This window comes from Tetrao urogallus (genome assembly GCF_951394365.1).
Source record: "Tetrao urogallus genome assembly, contig: scaffold_100, whole genome shotgun sequence".
Lineage (NCBI taxonomy): Eukaryota > Metazoa > Chordata > Aves > Galliformes > Phasianidae > Tetrao > Tetrao urogallus.
The window spans coordinates 20743-28898 of NW_027638853.1; the positions used below are offsets into that span (position 1 = coordinate 20743).

Genomic DNA, 8156 nt, shown 5'->3' on the forward strand with positions numbered 1-8156 from the left:
CTCTGCACTCAGATCACGGGTACCCCCACCAGGCATTTCCCTCAGCCCTGAGGAACATGTGGAAATGGCGACCAATGCTGCCATCCACTGCTGGAACAAGAACTATGGGGCCGCCTTCCTCCTGCACAAGGATGGGTCTTCAACCCCCGTGCAGCACCAAGAACCCAGTGGTGGGGGCACAGCCACCTGCATCCTCTTTGGTGACCCCAGCAGGTGCTGGCACCTATAGGTGCTCCTACCACATCAGGGGTTGCTGCCTACAGTCCTCCCCCCTTGGGGTCAGCATGATGCTGGAGGTGATGCCCACACCTGCACTCAGGTAGGTGTCAACACCCATTTGTTTGTCCTGCCGTCAATCCTTCGTGTCAGTGTCTCCACATCCCATCCCTGTGGATGTAGTGGTGGAGAATGGGGACACGTAAACAGCCAGAACCCGCAGGTGGCAGGGAGGAGTTGGACAGGAACCTGGTGGTGGCGGTGGTGGCAGTGGTGGGGAGCTGTGATTGATGTCCCCATCGCACTCACAGTTATTCCCTCCTATGTTTGATGCAGGTGCAATCTCCGGAGGTCGTGAGGCAGTGCAGCAGGGCACGAGGGCATTTGAGAAATGCACTGATGCAAAGCATCCCCACAGTGCTGGAAAAAGCAAAGAGGAAGCGTAAGGGAAAAGGGAGAGGGAAGAGGATGGGGAAGGGGAAGGGTTCTTCAGCCTCCTGTTGATGTTCAGATGTAACGAGATGGAGAAGGCGAGGGGCAGATTTACCCTCATCTCTTGATGCTGATTCCTCACAACTCCCTCTCATTCCCTCCCTGGGCTGCCGCACTCCTTCACCACATCCACCCCTCCAAGTCAGCAGCTGCTGTCTGAATCTGACGCCCTCTCACAGAAGCATCATGCAGATGGCTCTGCAAAGTGTGCTGAGCTCTCTCTGCCTGCCACCACCGCTTTCCCTTGAATTATAGCTCAGATTGCAAACTCTTAATCACCTCCCCTAGTGACACAGTTCCTCCCTCCTTTTATCTTTCTGCCTTGCTATCAGAGCAGCATCAAAAAGCCCGCAAACAATACGCTCTTCTTTACGAGCTCTACATCTATGTTCTATTGCCAGCTCCTGTATCTGTGGATCTAGAAAAGGGATCTGCAGACACTCCCTGTCCCCACTGCAGTCTCGCTGTCCCAAGCTGCTCCTGTCCCAAGGCACCAATGGCGCTGGCCCTCCTCCTGGGTGAGTGACAATGGGGACGTGGTGCCACGGGGGTTGGTGGCCCTGTGTGGGACCAGGACCATGTCCCTTGCAGGTTGGTGGCTGGTGGCAGTGAGCAGGGCAAAGCAAAGTGAATATGAGGACGGGGGAAGAATGGGGCCAGAGGGAGGGGAGCGTGGTCAGTGGGCCATCAGAGGGGCACAGGCGGGTGTGCAGGGAACAAGGCTGACTGCTGCCCCCTGTCCCAGTGCCCTGACCCTCCCTGTTGCTGCACCCTAGCCAGGGGTTAGAAGTGGGGGACAATGTCACCCTGCGGTGTCACCTGCCCCGGCCATCTGCCTGGGTCCGGCTCTGCCAGGAAGGAGGTTTCACCCCCTGCATGAAGAAGTGCAATGTTCAGGACATGGCCGTGTTCTGCTTTGCTATCACAACGTGGGTGCACACAGGGACGTATCGTTGCCAGTACCGGCTGTCTGAGCCAGCAGAGACATCAGAGATGAGTGACCCTGTGGAGCTGGTAGTTACAGGTGAGTGCACTGGGGTCAGAGGGAGGCCCTGAGCTGTCCTCACAGGCTCAAGTCCCATCCATTTTCTCTCCCATCATGCAGATCACTGCTTCCCCCCACCTGGCATTTCCATGAGCCACAAGAGACGTGTGGGGATGGGGACCAACATCACCATCCGATGCAGGAACATGTACCAAGGGGCCACCTTCCTGCACAAGGATGGGCACTCGGCCCCTGTCCAGCAGCAGGACCCTGATGGTGGGGGCAAGGCCACCTTCACCCTCTTTGGGCTGACTCCAGCTGACACCGGCACCTATAGGTGCTCCTACCACATGTACACCTCTCACAGACACCTGGAGAACTCCTTCAAAATTGCAACTGCTTCCCTGGAATCAGACACTGATGCATTGTTTCTCAAAAGCAAGGTCCACATTCCCGCTAGTGTTACGCTTTCTCATTTTATGTTTTAGTCATACGTTACAAAGAAGCTTTGTTACTCATATATACTGAGGACACGTTATCTTCAGCCCAAGACAATGACTCTTCAGCTAATGCCACCCAGGCAAGCCGGATGATTGGTGATGCTGAGAAGGCTCAGGAACATTCTTTCTTGAAACAGGCCAAAGTCCATTCAAAGTTCAAACCTTGGCAAAATGCAAGCTTCGTATTTATTTACACAATAATACTATTGGACTATGGATCAACGAAATAAAGAAGTCCCATTCTTGCAAAACCTGTTGCTGGTTCCATTGCACTCTTCTGGAAATCTGCACAGACAGAAATGAAATTCAGGAAGATTCTGGTGTTGCATGCAGGAGATGGTCGCTGCAGTGATCGTGGGAGAGAGCTGTCGTTAGAAAACTGTCATGTGAATTCACAAAGCATACCAAGAACGAGACAGCACCAAAGCTGAGAAACAAGGGTGTTTTTTCCTAAGACAGATAAGATTGCAAGAGAAGATGCTGCTTTCCACAAAGCATCGCATTTTTTTATTATTTATTTATTTATTTAATTAGTAAGCAGAAGTGGATATATCCACAGCCCATAACAATTCATGGAATTCCTTTGTTGTTCTTTCATACCCCTACAAGGCTTGGCAAAGATGCCCAGTACATTATCAAATGTGGAAAAGCTGCAGTTAGGTTTGTCACAGGAAGCAAGCTTCTGAAGTCCCTGCAACAGGATAGTACATAAGTGCCGTTTCCAGTTCTTTAAAGACACCAGTTGTCAAGTGAACTAAGGAGATAGGAGCTCCTAAAAAGTCTGCCAATGTGAAAATGAAGTTCCTTCCTGATCGTATCTGAGCTACTACCTCTAAAAACCACCACTAACTGGCAGATTACATTGTGGGAAAGGGGTTACAGCCATCAGAACAATCAGAACAGCCTTCGTGTCTTTTATGCCCTATCAGCCAACGCTTCTCTCTCCCTGCCCTGGTTCCCCATTGGCTGAGTACTGCAGGCTCACCAATTTCCCAACATTCCACTAAACATACAGCTACTGGCTAAAGATGAACTGTTGCTAGCTAAGCGTATATTGCTAATTCTCACATTTGCTCATTCTGCACTAGGCCACAATTCCTGGACACCTGCTGTCCTGGGATAGAGGTAAGTTGGGAGGAAAAATGTAGGGGAGCATCACTTGCATTCCTCCTAATATAAAGGAGGGGCAGTTTGACCTCCTGTCAGAGGCCCCTTAAGTTGTTCTTTTGCTGAGGGCCTCTTGGCAAAACAGAATAGCCTATAATACAAAAGTTACAATTTTGGTACTCCTGAAGTATTTCATCTTATCTACTCAGTGTGCATAAATGTGGAATAATAAGCCACTTTCTTGCAGAGAGGCTGTGCACGCCCCGTCCCTGGAGGTGTTCAAGGCCAGGTTGGATGGGGCCCTGCGCAGCCTGCTCTGGTATTAAATGTGGTGGTTAGTGGCCCTGCATGTGGCAGGGGGTTTGGAGATTCATGAAGCTTGAGGTCCCTTCCAACCCTGGCCATTCTGTGATTCTGTGATTCTGTGACTCCTCCGGCTGCTATTACTGGTGAGGAGAGCAGCTCTGTTTCCTGGGCTGATGGATGTGGTCCTGGCCCCAGAGGCATGCATTATATAGAGCGCAAGGTTCTGTTCTGTTCTATTTTGGGCCCAAACTTTTGTTACTTGCATTCTCTATAAGTGTTGACATGGTGACAGTGTCAAGCTCTTTACCAATCTATTGGCCTTTCTGGTTTGAGCAAGAAATTGCATTTCTAACTTCAGCTCTGAGAAAAGGGCAAAAATTCATTTGGGATTCTTACTACCTTGTACTGTAAATCTCTGAATTCTGTATGGATGGGGCCTTATAAATATTTCTATAATTAGTCAAAGCACAGTAAAGCATATAGTTTTTTTTTCCTACAGGTTAAATACTGCTGATTAGCTGCTTACTTTTTAGAAAGTTCTCTGTCCTTAGTATTTACACAAGTCTTTTTCTGACCTGCTGTAAGCCCGTTAGTCCAAACCAGGTAAGGAGTCTCATTTTAGAGCTGGAGATAGTGTAACACTGTTACTAGTTGATACTTGCTATTTCCTTGGATTCCAGGATTACGTAATAGGCAAAAGAACTGCCTCCTAGAAGAGATTGACTTCTGAATTATAATGCAGTAGTGATCTTGTTTTTGGTGTTATTATTGCATAGGTATGTCTGCCTTTGCACTGTTAGTTCTAGAAGATACTGTCTACAGGTATTGCTGACAATTCTCTTCCCCATCACTCTGTATCTCTCATTGTCTTTTTCGTAGTTTCCATTGTGTGTTTTTTTTTCTTGTTCTTCGTTTCTTTTTTCTTTCTTTTTTTGTTTTTGTTTTTATTTTTGTTTGTCTGTCTATCTGTATGGCTGTTGCTTTAGTTTTTCTTTGTTTGTTTGTTTGTTTGTTTGTTTGTGTGTGTGTGGGGTGGGGGGAGACAGGGAGTTTTGGGAGGGCTGAGTTGATTGTTTTAGCTTGGTTGTTGTGTTTGTCTGTCTGCTTCCAAGTGACTCCAGTATATGTCCATCTCAGAAATCTGTTTGTCTTATGATCTTTCATGCAAATATGAAAAACATTGACTACAGACACCCTTTCACTGATATTCTGATACTTCACTCAACTAAGGAAACCTCATTATTCTTCAACAGGTCATCTACAAACTGATTAGTAGAGAAGAAGCCGCTAGGAGTAACAAACAATTAAGAGGCCGCGGCCACCTGAGGGAAACCTCATGGTGTTTTGTTTTGGCCAAGGAAAACCAGTTGATTATTTTCAGAACTTGCATAAATTAAAAACATCAATTAATAAAAACGATACAAATAAATAGTAATAATAATTACATAAAAGTAAGAAAAGACCATTCAAGCTGCATGAAAATAAAATCATGGATTCTCACTACCACTGTTGCTGTATTTGTTTATAAAGCCAAGATCATGGCCTCAATCTACTGTGTAAAACTGCATAACTTGACATGCTGTCTTCCTCTAAAGAGGGATTAAAAACACAAATGAAATCTTAGAATCCATTTGAAAATCAATTTTACTTGATTTCCCTGAACTTCAATAATATAGTGACACCAAACCTTCACTTAAAAGGGTGAGTAACGTGAGCAAACGTGGATTAATAACTGGTATAACTAAGTGATATTATTCTATAGACCTCAAAGGGGTCTGCCTTCTGAATATCACCAGATTTTACAAAAGATCATTCAGATCCACGCTTTAAACGTATGCTATCAAAATAAGCTCAACTAGCTTACAGAAATGACTAGGCAGTTTCACTTTCAATAGATATGATTTAAAATGATACCTTTGAAGTAGTGACCAAGCTCGGTGTGGCTCCCATCATTTCTAGCCTCGCTATATTAACTACATCTCAAGAATAAGGATTGCGCTCTTATGGAAAAAATAGGTAGTGAATGTCAGTCTTACTGAGAAGACTAACGGTCATCACTTGATCTAAAAATAATAAAACACGGATCACACAAATATACGTTTTCTTGTCTGGAAAAAAGCAGAATTTTCAGAAGGAGCATGAAATCACAAGCAGCATGGATGTTAGGATTTTGTATATTCGAAGGCAAAAAAAGAATTCTCAAAGAAAATATCCATAGAAAATATGTAATCCTTTATCGCCTTTGGAGAAATAATGCTGATGTGTGATATGAAACTGAAAAAAAAAAAAAAAAGAAAAAAGAAAAAAGCAGGTAACTGTCAAAATGTTAGCTAAATACACTAAACACTAATACGCCTGTATATACGTATGTGTATATACAGGTATGTAATATACGTGTAGTGGAATACTGTTGAGAAGGTACATCCTCTATTGTCACACCACCAGCGTCGGCCTCTGATCTTGTGGACGAATATAATCACATAGGAGACGTTACTGTTGAAGCAGACCTCACATGGACATCAGCATCATGTCCATCACACATGGAATCAGCTATACAATTTTCACTTCAAAGGCATAATTTGCTTAGGCAATCGACACCATCAATAAGAACATCTGTTGTATAATGCCCCAAGATCTACCTGACTTCCTAATAATCGAGGTGCTGAGACTGTAACTTGTCAATCAATGTATATTGATTTTCTATTGCTTTTGCCACAGTGTATTTGGTGTGTTGATTTTATGGCCACCAGACTCTCACTCAGCCTCTCTCTCACTCCCCCTGCACAGAAAGCCAGAGAGAGAGGGGAAAGCCCATGGGAATATTACCTCAGAAGTCAAACAAATTTAACTTAGGGAAAATAAATTTCATTTATTCATCCCATGCCCTGCTCAGCAGGTCTTCCTCACCCCTCCGTTTCTGACTCCTTCACCTGTCGCAGAGTAGCTCCTCTCCGCTCTCCCTTCCTCCTCACACCTCTCCCTGATCCAGCATACGCTCTTCAGGAGCTGCAGGGTGAGCGTTGCTGGGGGCACATAGCACCTTCTCCATGACCTTCTTCCAAGGTGTTCCCACTCTTTTCTGGGATCTTTCTTCTGAGCTCCACTCCCTCTGAGCTGCCTGCCCATTGGCTAATGGGTCCTGTGGGGCAGTAGGAGGGAGTAGCAGTGGGCTGGAACTAGTTGTGTCTAGCACCCCAGTTTCACACCACACATCAGCATTATGGCAGGCCTTTCCACAACTGGACACCTGCACTCAGTGCAATACTCTTGTGATCAGAAAAGTCCAAAGAATGTTTCAGAAAGGTGAGTTGGGATTGTGTAAACATACAACACGTGTATTGATTAAAATTACATTTATGTTTATTAGGAATACAATGTGAGTTCAATTGTTCAGGAAGTGCAGACTCTGTAATAATTGATTCTTACAAAATCAGAATCATTGTAAACAGCCTGAATTTTCAAAGCACTCATTGAACTGTACATAAGCTTTATTTGAGAAGCCCCTTATGCAAACAGCCTCCTTTTCTAGTGGATGAGCACACACACTTTCTCTCAAAACAGTTTAATCATGGGGTGAGGCCAGGGGCCTCCTCCTGTTACCTGTCCCCTGTCAAGGAAGAAGCACTGCTGCACTTGCGTTTTGCAGAAGAGGTGACGGGCCTTGGCAGTGGGACGACTGGGATGCCAGCAAGGAAGTCAGGCTGGCCCTAAGTAAAAGTGAGAAACTTCACCTGGATGTAAATATTGCCTTCATAACCTGGGGTTCCCCTGTTGCATCTGCTTGCAGAAGGACTGGGCTTTTTCTTGGTGATGGACTGACAAATGAACGAGGAAGATTCAGTCGGGATCAGATAGAATTGGAGCTGAAGGTCTCAGCAGCAGCATGAGAGGCCTACACAGTGCCATCCTATGGACTCCGAAGGCTCAGGGTGCATTGCAGTCATACAGGAATTCACTTTTTAACGTCTTTGAACTATTTCTGAAAACTTTCTGAATTCTGCCTCTCCTCCATTCTTTACATAGCTACAATGTATTAGCCAGCTATAATGATCTCAAATTTCTTTTTGTACTGTTAGTAATTGCGACAGTTTTCCCGAGCACTTGGTGTATAAAACCTAACTAGATAATCCTCACTGTAAGGGGCTATGAGTCCTTTCCGTTTTGATTGGAGAAGGTAAAGCCATGGAGATATTTTATGTAATTTATGATTATCAATTTATGATCAGATATGATACAAACTATGGAACTCTTACAAAGCTTTGCTTTCTGTGCTTTGATTGCTTCTGCATTTGCCAAAACTCTCTGTCCTTATTATAACTCTAGTTGTTCAACTGTAAAATATCAAAAGGATATGATACCGTAGGAGTAGAAATTATCCCACAAACTAAGACAAGTGCACAAACTTGAAGTGCAATTTCTTGCTCAAACCAGAAAGGCCAATAGATTGGTAAAGAGCTTGACACTGTCACCATGTCAACACTTATAGAGAACGCAAGTAACAAAAGTTTGGGCCCAAAATAGAACAGAACAGAACCTTGCGCTCTATATAA

The 8156-nt window shown here is 44.9% G+C and overlaps 1 pseudogene across 1 annotated transcript; it reads left to right on the plus strand.

The window, feature by feature from the left end:
- The first annotated feature begins 1286 nt into the window (after window positions 1-1286).
- LOC306957692 (osteoclast-associated immunoglobulin-like receptor) lies at window positions 1287-2045 on the plus strand (annotated as a pseudogene). Its single transcript has 3 exons — window positions 1287-1335; window positions 1454-1732; window positions 1814-2045. The product of its transcript is annotated as an osteoclast-associated immunoglobulin-like receptor (transcript).
- The last annotated feature ends 6111 nt before the right edge of the window (window positions 2046-8156 follow it).